The following is a 17760-nucleotide window of genomic DNA, read 5'->3' as shown; positions in this document are numbered from 1 at the left end:
AGGCAGCTGATGGATGTTTCTCTCTCATCAATGTTTCTCACTCTCTATCCCTCTACCTTCCTCTCTGTAAAAAATCAATAAAATATATTTTTTAAAAAATAAAAATAAACCCTCTGGCTTGCAGTGTTGCTAAAACAGTTAGAAAGCAAAGTCTCATCCCTTCCCATTCATTCAACAAATACTTCATATGCTCCTTCAATAATCACACTGGGAATGGGTGTTTGTTCGTTTTGGTTAATCCTCACCTGAGAACATTTTTGCATTTTTTTTGTTTATTTATTTTTTTACAGAGAGTGGAAGGGAGGGAGAAAGACAGAAACTAATAAGAGAGACATCAAATGGTTGTCTCTTGCTGAATCCCCGACCAGGGCCCTGGATTAAGCCGGCAACCCAGGTATATGTCTTCAATTGGAATCCAACCTGGTACCCTTCAGTCTGCCTGCAGAAGCACTATCCACTGAACGAAAGCGGCATTTTTTTTTTTCTTTTTAAGTCCTCCTCTAAGGATATGTTCTTTTCATTGATTCTAGAGAGAGAGGAAGGGAGAAGGAAAGAGAAAGAGAAACATTGATCAATTGCCCAAGCAACCCACAACCTGTGTATGTGCCCTCACCTGGAATCAAACTCATGACCCTTTGAAGTGTGGGAGGACACTCTAACTACTGATCCACACCAACCAGGGCCTGGAGCTACAATGAGTTCCCTCAGGGGGGGTGCTGCTCATCCAGAAGCCGGGCTCATTGCTGGTGAGTGCAGTGGAGGTGGCAGGAACCTCCGTGGCAGCACTGAGGAGCAGCGAGCCAAGTGGTAGGGAGCAGCAAGCAGGCGGGCGGTAAGGAGCAAGGGGTCCCAGACTGTGAGAGGGCACAGGCCCGGCTGAGGGATTTCCCCCCCACCCCCAGTGCACGAATTTCGTGCACCGGGCCTCTAGTATATAAAATAGTAGCCCTGTGCATGAATCCATGCGCCAGTAGCTTGACAGTAGCTCCTGCCTCCTTCCTGTAGCCTTCCACCCACTGCCCCACCCTCCTGTAGCTCCCTCTGCACCCATTCCCTCCCCCCTCATAACTTGCAGCCCTGCCCCCTCCTGTAGCTTTCCACCACCCACTTGTAGCTTGAAGCCCCACCCTCGTGCTGATCTGTTATCCAGTTGTTATGCGGTCGGTCATTACACTTCACGGTGTAACGACCATTTGCATATTACATCTTTATTATATAGGATTTTTTTTTTAACCATGACATTTATTGCAGAACTAATCATTGAAATTCTTAAGATGAATTGGATGTAGCCACAGCTGCCCTTTTGGATTTAGGTATAGTTTCTTTATGGAATCCATGCCTGAATCTATGGTACACAATTTTTAAGTGCCTCATGTGACCAGTTTCAGCAGTGTTTCCTTGTTTAGTCTTGGCACTCCAGTTATGCTTCCTCCTGTGCTTGGTGGATTAGCCATACTGGTTGCAGATGGACTTGTGAAGGTGGTAGACCTTTGAGCCACAGCAGAGGCACAGCATGTGCATCTTGTGGAGCTTGCCCAATGATGTCTAGTCTTTGGTCATCTTTGTTTTTAGAGGCATTCTCTGATTTAGAAGATCAAAATGATAAATTTAAAAAAAAAAACTGCTATTGAGGGTTAGAGGAAAAACAAACAGCATTATTATAAAGTTTTAAAGTAAATATAGTAAATATAGTAGATGTGTATTTTTTAGATATTTTTAATTCTTATTAATTAGGAAACCTTGGGAAAGAAATGCCAATGGCAGGAATCATGTTGAAGGGAATCAGTTCTATATAATTTATTTGATTAAAATCTCAAAACAAGGAAATAACTCATTATTAATTTATACCTAACACATTAAATGATCTTTTATTTTAATTCTATGAGTTAAATATGTTATACATGAGCAGAGCAAAGATGATAGACCAGGTATAAAAACTCACCAACGTAGAAAGTTCCAGATGCTGTGAGAGGGAACCAGTGATCTTTTCTGTCAAAGAAAGGAGCTCGCCACCATCTTAGGTCCCGCCGTTTTGATATGATCTTCACATTCTTTCAGGGGCCACCATCTTAGTTTCTGCTATCTTGGTATGACCTTCAGGCTCTCAGGGGGGCTGCCATCTTAGGTTCTGCCTTACCTTCCCCTTCCTCTGAATTAGCCAATCGTGCAATAATGGGAATCTGAGCTCTGAACCCTGACCAATTATGTCAGAGGTCAGAGTGAAGGGCAGGGCAGACTCAGCCAGGAAATAAAACCCGAATGTACTTCCCATTTGGTGTGCTTTTGCCCATAATTTCCAGTTGGCAGGAGTACCCTTCTGAGCAGAAGTAAATTTGCTTTGCCGATCCAGTTTTAGGTGTTTGTCTCATTCCTGCGACATTATTGAGAGTATTTCTAACAATGCCTAGTAAGGAGCAAAACTGGGAAAACAAGAAACTTGCCCCCACAGTAAACTTTCTCCCCTAGCATATCACTGGTCAGGCAGTTTAGACTGTCTAAACTTTTTCTCCTTAAAGATAACATCTAGGCCTCAATTATATTTCAACTGCAGCCCCAGAAAAGCAGCAGAACCAGACAAATGATGCCAATGATTCGTCAGGACCAGCTACATTGACAAATGACCCCTGCTCTGACACTGACCAATCAGGGGAGACCTAGACCCTAAAAGGACACATCTGAAAAGTTGATGAATACTCTTTAAGACCCTTTCCTGAGATCTCCCCTAAGATTTCCATCTTCAAGAGAAAGAGAATTATCCTCGAGACTAAGGACCCAGTGCATACTCTTCCTCCATGGAACATGCCAGTCTGGTTTTGCTGCTTTCCCATAGGCACATGCCTCCTAAATTCCAAGGGGCCTCATGAGATGTGCAAGGAGACTTGCAACAAGGGTAGCAATAGGCAGTGGCAGCTCATTGCAGGCTAACCTCCTAAACCTGTCTCAAAGGTTCCCTTTTCTCTGACTTCTAAGTGAACTAAAGCAATCTCACCTCAATTAATTTCTTTCCTATAACATTTTTAAAGAACCAAAGCAGCCCTGCCCAACTCTCCTGTTGCTTCTTCTATGCTAAGACCTTCCTGTTAAGTTAGGTGGCTCAGGAGGCGGTGAAGGAAATAAAGAGAGTTGATCAGAAAAGGAAGGAAGGAAGGAAAGTTTATTCTGCATCCCTGGGAGATCCAAATACCCCAAAGACAGGGCATGTTGATTCACACCGACAGGGAGGGGGGCGCTTTTTTTATACTGCGGTTGGGTGAGGGATGGGGACATGAGCTGAGGAAGTTTCAGCTGCAGGGGGTCAGCCAGGTATTCAGGAATGAGTCAGTAGCTGTGTGGGGGTCATTGTGGATTCAGGGAGAAGCCTGTATCTGTGTCTGGCATGCTGATCTGTTAGACTTGCGAGGGGGAGTCCATTATCTTGTCACATGTCTGCATGTATCCGATCCTGGGCTCTCTCTGACCTAACATCTTGGCCTTTTGGTGATAAGGGATGAAGTCTCGTTCTGACTGCTTTCAGCTGGCTAAGGGCAACGAGGGGGGCATTTAAAGGCCAGGGTTAGGCAGAGGCAGATTGGAGGACAGCCTAGTGAAGGGATGGAGCAGGAGCTGATTCACAGTCACCCATGACATCTCTGCAATCCGGCAGTGGATGAACTTGAGGAGGCAGGGGCTAGGAGAAAAAAGACACAGATGAGAATCAGGGGCCCTATCATGGGTAGGACCCAGGTAGCTAAGGGGCTTTGGAACAGTCAGAAGGAGAGTTGTCCTGGAAGTGTCCTGCATGTAGTTCTTTACTCAGCTTAGTCAGGGTCTGTATGTTTTGTTCCACTATTCTGGGCTCGTTGACATAGTAGCAGCATTCTTCCTGAAGGAATATGCTGGTTCCTCCTTTTTCTGCAGTCAGAAGGTCTGAGGCACGCTGGTTCTGTAGGGCTACTTGGGCTACTGTTGTCACTTGCCACTGTAGGAATGCTAAAAGAGGCAGTAGTAGACTCCAGGGCTAACTGGAGCTTGTCATTAAAGTACTGAGCAGTGACCAGACTGTTCCCGAGGGCCTTCCCAGTGAGGCCTACCAAGGCAGCGATACTCACCCCTAACATGACAGGGAGGAAGACAGCCCGGCGGGTCTGGCGGCAGGATGGAGGGAGCAGCCAGGCGAGCTCCGACTCTTCATACAAGGTTAGTTGGGGAACTACTGTGACCACGAAGCAAGGCCCGGGGTCAGAGGAGTTCATGCAGTTATTTAAAGTGTTGTTGCACCTAAAGAGGGTACCTGAGCTAGCCTTGGTGAGACTGGCTGCGGTGTGGTATGACACAGTCTCTCCAGTGGCAACCCCCACAGGTGTTGACATCTTGATTACACCTGTCTGGGTTCCGCTGGTCGTAAACAAAACAGACATAGGGTCAGCCAGTATTAGACACTGACTGGATGTCGACAGCCATCTGGATCATTGTCTGGCATCCGAACAGAGGGCAGTCCTGAGATCTTACCTGCCAGGTGACTTGTTTGCGGTCTGGCAGTAGGTTTCATGGACCTTGAACCTCCACACAAGAGGGTTAGGGTGGGTGTAGGTTGCTCAGGGCCGGGAGGAGAAGGAAGAGGGGAGGGCGGTTAAGGAGGACCTTAGTGGGGCCCAACACCTCACATTTATAAAAGTCATGCTGCTCCGGGGTCCTCTTGAGTCTGGAAAGGTGGTGCCAGGACAGGTTATCAAGTTGGGGTCACCAAGCAGCTTGGCTGTGGTGGGGGCTATGAGGATTACAGTGTGAGGTCCCGTCCACCTAAGCTCCAAGGCTTGTGGATGTAGGTTCCCAGGGGAGGGGGATCAGTAAGGAGATGGTGGTTGAGCAAGAAGGGTCAAAAGGGCTTAAGAAGGTGGGGCTCCTTGGTGTAGCCTGGACTTCTGGTTGGGGCCATGGGCAGAAGGTCCAGCCAGGAGCTGCGAATTTCTAGAGAGAGTTTAGTTAGACGGTCCAATAGGTTGGAATTGAGTGGCTATGATGAGGGTTCGAGCCAGTGACAGAGAAATCCAGCAGGATGTAGAGAAGGGATTGATGTAAAAGAGTAGAAAATTGTGTTGATGAGGGTGGGAAAAGGAGTAGGTCCAGAGTTCGTAAATAGAGAGTGGCACTAGAGGATTTCCCATCCCAGACAGTAGAATTGATGACTCCCTCATCATTCCATGTCTGTTTCACCTGAAAATATGAAAAACCTGAGCAAAATTGGAGGGTCCCTTGCCAGGTAAAAGCCTATGAGGAATGATGGGTAATCCGGTCCTGGATGGTGTCGCTGAATCTTCTTCGGGGATGGTGGGAGGCACTCGGTGAGCCTGAGAGAGGTAGGTATTGCAGTGAAAGTGGGAGGAAATGTTAGAATACGCTGCTATCCAAGGGAAAATGGAAGGAGCAATGGAAGCCAGGGACCTGGAGGCTGGAGAAAAGGTAGGGAGGGAGGGAGCAGGTCGCTCAGCCTGTTCACAGGCCTCTAGCCGCTTGGATTTTAAAACTGCCGCATTTTTCCTTTGGGAAGGGTGGAGGGGGATGGGTCAAGATCAGAGTAGTTTTCAGTTCAGAGGAGGGGACAGTCGTGGAGGAGATAAGGAGAAAAGGAGTTCACAGCGAGACTGAGGTAGGCGAAGACTGAGCTAGGCGACTGTGGTCTGGGACAACTGGGCCCCATAACAGGACGCATGGCAGTGGGGAATCGGTGTCCCTGTAAAGGGAGGGGGCCAGGAGTGGAAGGAGCAGGGAGGCTGAAGGGCAGAGTGACCGCTAGGATGGTGAGAATATCTCGTCCTAACAGGGGCATGGAGCATGAAGGCATGACTAAGAACGAGTGGGTTATAGGGCTCTGATGAAGGAGGCAAGGAAGGGGTTCGGTGGCCAGAGGGCAGGTGGACTTGCCGTCAATACCCATGACCGAGATCTTGGAAGGATAAAGGGGCCCTAAAAAGGAGGGCAGGACAGAGAAGGCAGCCCCCGTGTCAACCGGAAAGGTGACCCACTACCTTCATTGTGACCCGAGACTCGGCGAGGATGATGGTGTCGTTGAGGCTGGGCTTCTTCAGTCTTCAGCCCAACCCAGCATGGCCAGTGGCAGGTCATGGCCTGGAAGGATGGCCCCCCTACGCTGAGGCACAGAAGGCCCGCCACTTTTTCAGGGCAGTCACTCTTCCAGTGACCATTTTGACCACACACTGGGCAGGGCTTGGTCGGAGCTCGGGGCCAGGGGCACTGCATTGCCCAGTGGCCTTCATTTCCGCATTTGAAGCATTCTCCAGTGGCGGCGTTCCTTTTGTTGCACCCCCACTCTCACAACCCCCTTAGGGCCATGGCAGCTGCCGTCAACCACAGGGCCACAACTAAGGTGTGTCTGCAGGTCTACCCTCTGTGGAAGGCAGGCCTCCCTTTCTGACTGTGCCTGTTCCTCCGGGGCATTAAGAACAAGGCCATTTTTCACTTGATCTTGGACCTGGGTTTGAGGACTAATAAAGACCTTAAAGGTCAGTTTAGAGAGTGGGGGCAGACTATGCCCTCAATCCCTGCTGCCTCCCTCAGGGGTAGAATGGGCACAGGAATGGAAGAGGCTGTTTTGGAGCTAATGTTCTAAGGATTTGGGCTCTAGGGGAGAAGGAAGCTTTCAGTTAAGAGGGTCTGAAGAGAGTCCAGCTCCAACCTCTTGCAAAGGGAACTGGCCGGCCATCTGTGAATTTAAAGTGCTAGCAGTCATGGGGGCGGAGTTTCGGTGGAGCCCACAGAGGAAGGCGGGCGGTTAGAACTTAGAGAGGGCACTGCGTGGGGTACAGGTTACTAAGGCAGACCTGTAAAGGAAGGGGAGAGAGGAGGAGAGGTGGCCTGGGTGGCTTGGGAGAGGTACTGGAATTCTTTGCTGACACCAGCTGCAGTTCAGTTGAGTTTAAAAGCTGCAACTTCCCAGAGGTGGGGCAGAATGGAGAGAGACAGAAGGAAGGTGGAGCCTACGGATGCGTGTGTGCTGACTGGGGAAGCAGGCAGGGGTGGTGGCGGAGTTTCTGGCTCCCGCAGTGGCTATGGTATTAGTGGCTGTGGCAGTGCATGGGTGGACCGACTGCGTGGCAGCTGAACGGGGCACAGTGCGCATGGCACACCGGCGTGCAGGGACATGGGGTTGTAAAAGGCGGTTTGAGTTTCTGGCCACCTGGGGGCGGGCAGAAGAGGGGAGGCGGGGTCACTGGGAGGTGGAAGAAGGTGTGGCTGGAAGAGGGTCTGGCTGGGAGGGAGGAGGAGAAAGGGTGGAGGGACAGGGGCAAGAAGCTGGCAGGAGAATGGGCGGCTTTTGCCGGGGAAGTTCGCGGTGGTCTGGTCTCCGGTGGAGGGGTTGGGAGGACGCGGGGACAATGGCGGTGCCATCGCCGCCACACACACACAGCACATGAACCCACTCCCACACACACACACCACACACACCGGGGGCCCAGTGGCGCATGGCAGGGAAGCGCAGGGCCTTGCAGGGACAGCCCGGAGGGAGGAGGAATGACAGGGCGAGGAGAGACATGGAAGGAACTTTGGGGGGAATGGACGGGGATGCAGAGAGGTGGAGCAGTTCTCAGTGAAGAAGAGGGAGAGACTTGGACACATTTCCCAGTTAGCTGGCAGAAATTACTGAGATCGGTGCGGACGGTAAAGTCAGGGTCCCATTTTCATACTGAGGCCATGCTATGTTACAGAAAAAGGACGCAGGTCGGGGACAGACCCCGTGTTTAGCCAGATCAGAGAGCAGACACCCTAGAGGTGTGCTCAGGTCAGGTTTGGAATTTGGATTCCCCGTGCTCAATACTCATGGCCTGTAGCAGGGCTAAAGGCTGGCGTCCCAGCGGTTTAACCCACGCTATGGACTGATGGAGGGACCGTGGGCGGGGTAGAGGCGTCCTTGCTACCCCCCAGGTCTGAAGGAGCCTTCCTGGAAGGGTCCTGAAAAGGAAATCCCTGATGTAGCCGAATTTTATAAACAGAGACACTGGCGGGCAGGCGGCCATGAGGAACGGGTATGGGGGCAGGATGGGACTCACCACTGATGTTGCCAAACTGGCAAAAGTTGCCAAGCTGAAGAAATGAGGTCCTGATGGGTCCAGAGCCACGAGGAGGGAGAGGCAGGCACCCCGAGCTGTGGAGGGATGGCCAAATGGAGTGCTCGCACCACCCGGGTTTCAAGGCACCAAATGTTAGGTTAGGTGGCTCACGAGGTGGTGAAGAAAATAAGAGAGAGTTGATCAGAAAAGGAAGGAAGGAAAGTTTATTCTGCATCCCCAGGAGACCCACATACCCCAAGGACGGCGCTTATGGATTCACACCAACAGGAAAAGGGGCACTGTTTTTATACTGCAGTTGGGTGAGGGGTGGGGACATGAGCTGAGGAAGTTTCAGCTGCAGGGGGTCAGCCAGGTATTCAGGAAGGAGTCAGTATCTGTGTGGGGGTCGTTGTGGATTCAGGGAGAAGCCTGTATCTGTGTCTGGCATGCTGATCTGTTAGACATGAGAGGGGGAGTCCATTATCTTGTCACATGTCTGCATGTATCCGATCCTGGGCTCTCTCCCACCTAACATTTCCTTTTTTCACTGTCCCCAGCTTTAATAAATGTACCCTCCTATTTACCTAGAAGTTTTTCCTGCATGAAATCAAGAACTCACACTACTGGCTAGCTCTAGTCAAACCTGCTCAGGTCCAGGTACCCTGTCCAGTAATATTTTGAATGAAATGTCCTGATAAATTGGAACAAATTGAGTAATAATTCATATGATTTTTTTTGTTATCCATTCCTTAATTTGAGCAGGTACTGATTTGCTTTATTTATTTATATTTTTTGGATTAGAAAAAAATATATGAATTATTAATGTAAAATTTTGTGGGGTTTATTGTATAAAGGGTGTTGAGCTATGCTTTTATTTACTATAGAAATTAAAATTAGTCCTACTTAAGCGCTATTGAACCAATGACAATAAAGTGTGTAGTTATGTCCCAAATGCAATTGATTTTACTGGAATGTTGAAATTATTATTTTTCAGGTCCTATTCACTTTAGTTCTGATTTGAAAAAGAACCAGAGTGAGTCTGTATGTAGTTACTGAAAGGGCAAAGCAGAAACATACTCTCCTCCCTCTCCTCTATCTTGCCTTGTAGGGCTGGGCCCTCAGCCCAAGCCCCCTCCTTTTCTGAGTGACCACAAGAATACTGGTATTGTCCTAACTCCCCCAACCACCACCTGAGAGGACCAATGAAGCTCCAGAAATGCAGCTAAGGTCCTGATAAGGCTATAGTGGGGGATGGCCCAAGCCTCAGAATGTGCTGGTCACTTCCTGACCTTTGTGCTGTAAGACCCTGTTGAAAAACCCTGACCTAAATGACCAATCTCTGTAACCCACGTCACCCCCTAAGCCCACCCAAATAATTAGCCCTATATAACCTTTGTTCTCCTGGGACATGCTCTCTCGCCTTACTACTGCATTGGACAGACGCTGGGAGCCAAACCTAGGTTTGATTAATAAAGGACTCCTTGCGATAAATAGGAAAAACCAAGATGGCGGCATAGGTTAATGCCAGAGTTTGCTGCCTCGAACAACCACTTCAAAAATTACAACTAAAAGATGGGACAGACATCATCCGGAACCACAGGAAGGCTGGCTGAGTGGAAGTTCTACAACTAGGAGGAACCGAGAATCAGAGGAGGCTCAGTGCTGAAGTAAAATACTAAGGTACAGAGGCGCACACGGCGCGGGCTGGTGGCTGGGGGCGCGGTTGTCTGTTTCAATCCGGAGGGAGCCTCAGACTCTGAGCTCCAGATCTGGGCGAGTCTATAGGGACCCAGACTCAAACAGGAAAAGCGGGACTGTCTGGCTTCAGTCCCACAGAGGTTTGCAGCAGTTGCTGGGACGGAGAGGCAGAGCCCCTGGGGACGGACTGAGAGCAGCCATAACTGCTCCCTCCTCCGCCCTGTTGATCATGTGGGACCTGCCCCACCCAAGCCCTGCCGGATAGCCTCAGGCAAAGGCTAGATTAACACCTCCCTAGAGGACAGAAGTTCTCCCACTGCAGACACAGCTGATTCTCACAGCCAGTTGGCCTGGAGGTCAAGTAGTAATTACCTACAACAATCAAGGCTTAACTACAACAAGACTGCACACAAAGACCACAAGGGAGTGCACCAAGTGTGTCTACCTCAGGTAATTGGGACACTTAACACGGAAAGCCACTCTATCAACACAGGGAAGCATAAAAAAATGCTGAGACAAAGAAACAGGCCACAAAGGACAGAACCAGAGAAAAACAGGTTACTGAATATAGAATTCAAAACCACACTTTTGGGGTCTCTAAAGAGGCTTCTAGAGTCTGTCGATAAACTTGATGAGATGTACAGGAAATCTAATGAGACCCTCAATGGTGTGATAAAGGACCATCTAGAAAGTAAGCATACAATGACTGAAATAAATAATATTATACAGACTCCCAACAGCATGCCAGAGGAGCGCAAGAATAAAGTCAAAGATTTGAAATGCAAAGAAGCAAAAAACACCCAACCGGAAAAGCAAAATGAAAAAAGAATTCGAAAATACGAAGATATACAGCTATAAGCATACCAACATCAGAATTATAGGGGTTCCAGAAGATGAGAGAGAGCAAGATATTGAAAACCTATTTGAAGAAATAATGACAGAAAACTTCCCCTACCTGGTGAAATAAATAGACTTACAAGTCCAGGAAGCACAGAGAACCCCAAACAAAAGGAATCCAAAGAGGACCACACCAAGACACATCATAATTAAAATGCCAAGAGCAAAAGACAAAGAGAGAATCTTAAAAGCAGCAAGAGAAAGAAACTCAGTTACCTACAAGGGAATACCCATATGACTGTCAGCTGATTTCTCAACAGAAACTTTGTAGGCCAGAAGGGTGTGGCAAGAAATATTCAAAGTGATGAATAGCAAGAACCTACAACCAAGATTACTTTATCCAGCAAAGCTATCATTCAGAATTGAAGGTCAGATAAAGAGCTTCACAGATAAGGAAAAGCTAAAGGAGTTCATCACCACCAAACCAGTATTATATGAAATGCTGAAAGGTATCTATTAAGAAGAGGAAGAAGAAGAAAAAGGTAAAGATACAAATTATGAACAACAAACATGCATCTATCAACAAGTGAATCTAAGAATCAAGTGAATAAATAATTTGATTTACAGAATGAACTGGTGATTATAATAGAATCAGGGACATAGAAAGGGAATGGACTGACTATGCTTGTAGGGGAAAGGGGTGTGGGAGATGCGGGAAGAGACTGGACAAAAATCATGCACCTATGGATGAGGACAGTGGGTGGGGAGTGAGGGCGGAGGGTGGGGTGAGAACTGGGAGGAGGGGAGTTATGGGGGGAAAAAAGAGGAACAAATGTAATAATCTGAACAATAAAGTTTTAATTATTAAAAAAAAAAAAGGACTCCTTGCTTTTGCATCGGAAGAGGCTCCCTGCTGGTGGATTATTGGGGACCCTGAACTCTGGGCATAACATTTGGGGGCACGTCCGGGATCCCCAATTCCCACGAGGGACTCCACTCCGGGCAGTCTGCTGACTGCAGTAAGTATCTGTGTGTTGTCTGTTCTGTCCTGTGCGAGCTCGCTTCTGAAATCTGTGCCCGATAAGATCTAAATGGACGCACTGGCGGATCTCGGGCAGGAGGAGTCAGGGGACACCTTGGCCCTCCGTTTGGAGGGGTGTGAAAACCCCTCACGAGGGTAGTGGATTTCCCTCAAACCTATGGGATGAAGCAGGTTGCTCCCGCTGGCCTGCACACGGCCATCGTCCAGTTTTCAATTTTTCTTCTGCGGGGTTGGAAGGCTGTTCTTAGGTGTCTTTGTTTGTTTGGTGTCTGTGTTCTTTTGTTTAATTCTGTGGACTTACTGGACGGACACTATGGGACAGACTCAAACTACTCCTTTAAGCATTATGATTGATCATTTTAAAGAGGTTAAGGGAAGGGCTAACAACCTCAGTGTAGAAGTGAGGAAGGGTCGATGGCAGACTTTCTGTTCCAGCGAGTGGCCGGCTCTAAATGCTGGGTGGCCACCAGAGGGGATTTTCGACCTCCCCACCATTCACCGGGTCGGAGAAGTCATATCTTGGCCAAGGGAGGGTCATCCCGATCAGCTCCCTTACATTATCACTTGGCAGGACCTCATGGAGGACGCTCCCTCCTGGCTCAAGCCCTTCCTAGCTCCACGCCCTCCAGAGCTGGCACCCATACTTGCCTTGCAGGAAACGGAGAAGAAGAAGGAGGAGAAAAAAGCCACCCTGCCATTGGCTCCAGCTCCCTTCTACCCGGTTTTGTAGGGGGGTAACAAAGAAGAGTTAATTTTTCCTCGCCCATATCAGCTCCCCAGGATGCCGAAGAGGTCCAATCCTGCCCCGTCACGGGAAGCTGACGCAGTTCCGGGTGTGGTCAGGGACACAGTTCCGTGAGTAGGAGTGGCTGGGGCAGAGTTCCGGGAATGGCCTCGGTTCCGATAGGAGGCCCCTCACCCGGCAGAGAGCTCAGCAGGAGCTGTCCATCGCCGCACCTGATTCCACTATCAAGATCCTGCCCTTACGGGCCGCCAGACCCCCAGATGCAGATGGCAATCAACCCTATTATTACTGGCCTTTCACTACTAGTGATCTTTACATTTGGAAGGCGCAGAACCCTAAGTTCTCTGAGAAGCTGGGGGGACTTATTGACTTGCTAGATTCTGTTCTTTTTACCCACCAGCCCACATGGGACGATTGCCAGCAGCTTTTGCAGGTCCTGTTCACAACGAAGGAGAGAGAGAGAATCCTCAATGAGGCCCAGAAGGTGGTTCCCGGCGTAGATGGGAATCCAACTACCAACCAGGCCCAGAGAGATGTCTCTTTCCCCTTAACTAGGCCTGACTGGGACTTCAACACGGCAGAAGGTAAGGAGAGGCTATGCATCTACCACCTGACTCTGATGGGGGATCTCTGCATGGCTGCTAGGAAGCCTACCAATTTGACCAAGGTAGGGAATGTACAGCAGGAAAGGGATGAGTCCCCAGCTGCCTTTCTAGAATGGATCATGGAGGCATATCGCACCTATACCCCCATGGATCCCGAAGCTCCTGAAAATAAGGCGGCTGTGGTCATGAGTTTTATAAACCATTCAGCCACAGACATTAGAAAGAAACTGCAGTGGATAGATAGATTAGGGGAAAAGAGTTTTCGGGACTTGCTGGAAGTGGCTGAAAAGGTGTATAACAATCGAGAATCTCCTGAGATAGGCAAGCCTGCACCATGGTGGCTGCCAGTGTCAAGCTGACCTGAAACCTGGCCACGATTCTGCTAGCCACCACCACGGAGAACCCTGAGAAGCGGATCCGCCACCTTTGCCAGCTTGCCGATGACCAAGAAGGAGGTAAGGGAGCAGCCCGGGGCGGGAAGAAGAAGCTGCAATGGAACCAGTGGGCTTACTGCAAAGAGATAGGACACTGGGTCTGGGACTGCCCAAAGAAGGCCGGTAAAAAGGGAAACAAAACAGACCAGGTGGAGGTCTTGGAGCTGGGAGGACTGAGTGATTAGGGGAGTCAGGGTTCGGACCCCCTCCCCGAGCCCAGGGTAACTCTTAGAGTGGAGGGGACCCCTGTTAACTTCCTTGTCAACACTGGAGCACAACACTCGGTTCTATGCACACCTCAAGGGAAGCTAGCCAGCAAAAAGTCCTGGGTGCAAGGGGCAACTGGCATGAGCCAGTATCCATGGACTACCCGAAGAACAGTAGATCTAGGAACGGGCCGGGTATCCCATTCCTTCATGGTAATACTGGAGTGCCCCTATCTCTTTTTAGGACGGGACTTGCTGACCAAGATCGGAGCCCAAATAACTTTCAGACAAGGGGAGCCCCAGGTCATCGATGGTAAAGGCCATCCCATCCAGGTTCTGACTCTGAGACTGGAGGATGAATATCGCCTCCACCAGGGGGTACCCCCAGGAGAGAACAATATGGACAGATGGCTACAAGAATTCCCCACTGCCTGGGCAGAGACTGGGGGAGTAGGACTGGCCGCTCACAGGGCCCCAACCCTGGTAGAGTTAAAACCAGGGGAAAGTCCAATAAGAGTCAAACAGTATCCAATGTCCCAGGAGGCCCGGAAGGGGATTCAGCCTCATATCCGAAGACTGCGAAGCGTAGGGATACTGGATCCATGCTAATCTTCCTGGAACACCCCCCTTCTGCCAGTCAGAAAGCCCCACAGGAATGACTACTGACCAGTCCAGGACCTCCGAGAAGTAAATAAAAGAGTTATGGATATACAGCCAACCGTTCCTAACCCATACACTCTCCTAAGCTCTTTGGCACCCTCTAGAGCAGCTGTGGGCAAACTACGGCCCGTGGGCCGGATCCGGCCCATTTGAAATGAATAAAACTAAAAAAAAAAAAAAAAAAAGACCGTACCCTTTTATGTAATGATGTTTACTTTGAATTTATATTAGTTCACACAAACACTCCATCCATGCTTTTGTTCCGGCCCTCCGGTCCAGTTTAAGAACCTATTGTGGCCCTCGAGTCAAAAAGTTTGCCCACCCCTTCTCTAGAGTCTGGTACACTGTATTGGATTTGAAGGATGCTTTTTTCAGCCTGCCGCTCGAGCCTCAAAGCCAACCCCTGTTCGCCTTCGAGTGGCACGACCCAGAGGAAGGCTACAGTAGACAATTAACCTGGACGCGATTGCCCCAAGGATTCAAGAATTCGCCCACCATCTTCGACGAGGCACTACATGAGGACCTCGGTGAGTACAGGAGAGAGCACCCTGGTCTCACCCTCCTCCAGTATGTAGATGATATCTTGATTGCTGCAGACACTGCCAAGGACTGTGAGCAAGGGACCAAAGACTTGTTGGCCACCCTAGGGACCTTAGGGTACTGGGCCTCTGCGAAGAAAGCTCAGATATGCCAAGAGAGGGTGAGTTACCTGGGCTACATACTGGAGGGCGGACAGTGGCGGTTTTCAGACACTAGGAAAGAGACAGTCCTGAAAATCCCTATTCCCACCACCCAGAGGGAGGAATTTTTAGGATTGGCTGGCTATTGCCGCCTCTGGATACCAAGTTTTGCTGAGATTGCCAGGCCCCTATATGAAGCTACCAAGGAGGGAAAGGCCTTTGAATGGACTGAAACAGAGGAAATTGCCTTTAACCAGATAAAGAATGCCCTTCTGGCTTCTCCAGCTCTGGGCCTGCCAGACATTACAAAACCCTTTTGCCTCTTTGTAGACGAGTGCAAAGGAGTAGCAAAAGGGGTTTTAACTCAGGCTTTAGACCCCTGGAGCTGCCCGGTAGTGTATTTGTCTAAAAAGCTGGATCCCATAGCCGCTGGCTGGCCACCGTGCCTAAGAATCATTGCGACAAACTGACCCTCGGACAGGAGATCTGGATCACGACCCCACATGTCATTGAGGGGGTCCTAAAACAGCCTCCTGATAGGTGGATGAGTAGTGCTCCCATGACCCACTATCAAAGCTTGCTGCTCAACCCCCCCAGAGTACGGTTCCATCCCAGTGCAGCCCTCAACCCCGCTACCCTGATACCTGACCCTGACCTAGATGCCCCGCTGCATGACTGTGCGGGGATCCTGGAGCAGGTACATGGACTTCGGAAGGACTTGACCGACTGGCCCCTCCCTGATGCAGAGGCCACCTGGTTCACGGATGGCAGCAGCTTTGTGTGGGACGAATGCAGGTACGCGGGTGCAGCAGTGGTCACCGGCACGGACACTGTGTGGGCAGAAGTACTGCCTCCTGGGACATCAGCCCAGCAAGCAAAACTCATTGCTCTCACCAAGGCACTGACACTGGCGGCGGGGAAGCAGCTTAATGTTTACAGAGACAGCCGTTATGCATTTGCTACGGCTCATGTTCACAGGGCGATTTAAAGAGGGCTATTGACAGCAGAGGGACGGACAGTGAAAAACAAACAGGAGATCCTCAACCTGCTTGCAGCCTATGGCTTCCCGAAAAGCTAGCCATTATCCAAGGGCACCAGAAGGCAGATGACCCAGTGGCAAGAGGTAACCAAAAGGCTGATCAGGCAGCCAACGCAGCGGCCTTCACCTCGGTCCCTGCTATGGCCTTACAACTACCAGACCCTGGGGACCCAGTCCTACTAGACCAGCCCAGGTACTCCCAGGAAGAGCTGCAGTGGATCAGAAAGCTTCCCCTCACCCAGGAGGTGAAGGGATGGTGGTACACCTCAGATAAGGAACTCATACTACCGGACTGGCTTGGGGTCACAGTATTAGAAAGCATGCATCGGTCCACCCACTTGGGAGCCCGGAAGTTAAAGGACTTAATTCAGCATGCCAAGATCAAGATTCACCAACAAGACTCCAAAATCAATCAAATTCTAACCTCCTGTAAAACCTGCCAACTCACAAACACAAGAGCTGGATCAGGTGGACAAGGAACCAGGCTCAGAGGCACCAAACCAGGAGCACACTGGGAGGTCGACTTCACTGAAGTCAAACCAGGGAAGTATGGTTATAAATATCTTTTAGTGTTCATAGACACCTTCTCTGGCTGGGTAGAGGCATACCCGACCAAGCATGAAACAGCCCAGACGGTGGCCAAGAAGCTGCTGGAAGACATCTTACCCAGGTATGGTTTTCCTGCTATGATAGGCTCCGACAACGGACTAGCCTTTATTTCACAGGTAACACAGGCAGTAGCCAAGGTCATAGGGGCGGATTGGAAATTATATTGTGCTTGTAGGCCCCAGAGTTCAGGGCAGGTAGAAAGAATGAATAGAACTCTAAAAGAGACCCTTACCAAATTAACCATGGAGACTGGCAGGGACTGGGTGGCTCTCTTTCCGTATGCCCTTTACCGGGTGAGGAAATCTCCTTACACCCTGGGTCTCACCCCTTACGAGATCATGTTTGGTAGGCCCCCTCCTATCATCCCTAACATAAAAGCTGAACTTCTTGTTGAGTTTGAAAATCAGGAGATATCTTTTTTTCCTAAGAGAACTGCAGAGGGCGCACGAGGACATTTGGCCGCGCCTCTGTGCCGACTATGAGGCTGGTCCTACCCCGACGCCTGATCAGTACAAGACACCACCGGGAGACCCTCGAACCGCACTGGAAGGGCCCCTACATCGTCATGCTGACTACACCCACCACTCTCAAGGTAGACGGCATCTCGACTTGGATCCGTCACTCCCACGCTCACCCAGCTGACCCCTCTGCAATCCAGGAAGACTTCATCTCACAATGGGGCATCGACCAAGACCAGCACAACCCGCTCAAGCTCAAGCTACAGCGCATTTGACCTGCCTGATGTTAGTAACCTTGCTCGCGATCACTCCTGCCACTGGGAGCCCACACGCTCCCTATAATGTTACCTGGCAAATTATAGACACCAAATCAGGAGTGGTTCTCAGCCAGGCTTGTCAAATCCATCCCAAAGACACTTGGTTCCCGGAGTTGTGGGTTGATCTCCTGACTCTCCTTCCCAAACTAACAACCCATGTAGCCTGTAAAACTGCTTGGATAGGCAACCGACCTACTGACTCAAAACCATTAAGGACACTCAATTTCTACGTTTGCCCCGAGCCCTCTCGAACTCGGCCCTGGGAAAATAACCCTTGCGGAGGCGCTGGAGACTATTTCTGTGCTTCCTGGTCATATGTCTCAACTGGACACATTTGGTGGGAGGCCCCAAAGAAGGGTGACCTGATCACCATTGGATGACCAGC

General features: G+C 49.9%; 2 pseudogenes; one reads left to right on the top strand and one right to left on the bottom strand.

Annotated features, from left to right (window-relative positions):
* Nucleotides 1-1269: 1269 nt before the first annotated feature.
* On the bottom strand, nucleotides 1270-1560 carry LOC139000586 (large ribosomal subunit protein eL37 pseudogene; annotated as a pseudogene).
* Nucleotides 1561-12199: 10639 nt separating this feature from the next.
* On the top strand, nucleotides 12200-17333 carry LOC139000668 (uncharacterized; annotated as a pseudogene).
* Nucleotides 17334-17760: the final 427 nt, after the last annotated feature.

Source organism: Myotis yumanensis, unplaced genomic scaffold (genome assembly GCF_028538775.1).
Source record: "Myotis yumanensis isolate MYYU_CA2020_CCGP unplaced genomic scaffold, mMyoYum1.0.hap1 SCAF_24, whole genome shotgun sequence".
NCBI lineage: Eukaryota > Metazoa > Chordata > Mammalia > Chiroptera > Vespertilionidae > Myotis > Myotis yumanensis.
Note: the sequence above shows the minus strand (reverse complement) of the source record. Positions and strands in the feature narration are given on the sequence as shown.